Below are 1,662 nucleotides of genomic sequence, written 5' to 3' on the forward strand. Positions count from 1 at the left end.
AATTTCCTGGTTAGTATTTATAATTTTCATTTTTCAGCTCATATATCCTATCTCTTCATATATTGACTGTATTTTCCTTTTGTGTTTTGAACATATTTATAATACCTGTATTCAATTTTTGTCTGCTGAATTCACCAGCTTAGCCATTTTAGGGTTGGTGTCTATTGACTGCTTTTTTCCTTAACTACGTATAACAACATTTCTGGCTTTGTATATGTAATTTTCATGTGTGCTGTACATTATTGATAAAGCATTGTAGAAATTTTGAATTTTTTTTTTCTTTTAACATGCAGGTAAATTACTAACTGATCACATTGGACTTGTGTAGGTTTGACTTTATGTATTGTTAGAATCTCTGGAAAGCCCAGGGTGTTTCTTAAGCTCCTCTTACTTGTGGCATCGATCTTCAAAATATTTCTTTCTTGCTGATCTTTCAAGACTTGGATTTAATTTGTTTTAGGGTAGATTTAAAGTAGGCCTTAACTTAGGGCTTGTTCCTTATTTCCAAAGTTGGATTTTGGTCTGTGCTGAATGCACATGGTATTAATGAGGTGTTAAGAAGGTGTTAATAAGATCTCTCTATTGCTCTCTACTGCTGTCTTCTTGGCAATATTAAAAACAATAAAGCAAAGTGATGTAACCTAAGTATTTTCAACTCATTCTCTTAGTGAGTAGTTTCAGATAACAAGAACTTGATGGTACCTTCTGGAATAAGAGCCTATATAGGATGGCTTTGCTTTAGCTTGTTGAGAGTTTAGTCATCCTCTGAAAAAGAGCTTCTCTTATTTCTAGAATGTCTTTTAAATTAGACTATGAAATTTACATTATTTTAAAATATTTTGTAACAATATTTTAGTCATTTTTGTTTACAACTGAGAACTGAGACTCTGGGTATTTAAAATTAATATCCTTGCCTGTGTTGCCCTTATAGACAACAGAAAAAGTTTCAACCTTGTGTTCCACATTATTCTGCTGTGTTTTATCCAAATAAATCTTTGAGTTGGTTGGCATCCAGTTTCACCTGGATTCTCTTGCCTACACTTTCACTTGGAAAGACTAAGTCCTCTAGGATCACATGTGCACAGTTGTCAGAGTATGGTTTCTAGGATGCTTTTGCTTATTTTTTTGTACAGCCTTTTTGAGTTGGCTTAGGCAGAATTCTCCTCTGGGCTTTAAAGATGATGTATTTCTCACTGAACATTTTCTGCAATTCACGTACTTACCAGACTTGGTTTTTCTCAAAAGATTTCAGTTGAGGAACAGGAACAATGATCATAATAGCTTTCTGACCACTATCAACTTACTTTCCCTGGCTGCTGTTATATTCAGCTCTCTTATCTGGGACTTAAGGTCTGAATTCATTTTCAGCTCAAGGAGACCCTGAGAGATGCTGGACTAAAACTCATCCCACTTTTCACCATTGGGCTTCACTATCTTCACACTCTAACTAAACATGTTCTCCTTATTGAGCACTGACCTAGGAAGAGAATACTTTATTTTTACAATTTCCTCAGCAATGTGTGAGATATAATCAGATACTAAGTTATTAAAAAGGCAGCTAGTGAGGTTACATTTCAGTTTATAATCCATTTAATCAACCCTGTCTCTTTAATATCACTCAAGTGTACCCATCCTCTCTACCTTCACTACCACAATCTCTGT

The 1,662-nt window shown here is 34.5% G+C and overlaps 1 pseudogene; it reads right to left on the minus strand.

Annotated features, from left to right (window-relative positions):
* Positions 1–852: 852 nt before the first annotated feature.
* On the minus strand, positions 853–1,455 carry LOC137758915 (small ribosomal subunit protein eS7-like; annotated as a pseudogene).
* Between the last annotated feature and the right edge of the window lie 207 nt (positions 1,456–1,662).

This window comes from Eschrichtius robustus, chromosome 2 (assembly GCF_028021215.1).
Source record: "Eschrichtius robustus isolate mEscRob2 chromosome 2, mEscRob2.pri, whole genome shotgun sequence".
Lineage (NCBI taxonomy): Eukaryota > Metazoa > Chordata > Mammalia > Artiodactyla > Eschrichtiidae > Eschrichtius > Eschrichtius robustus.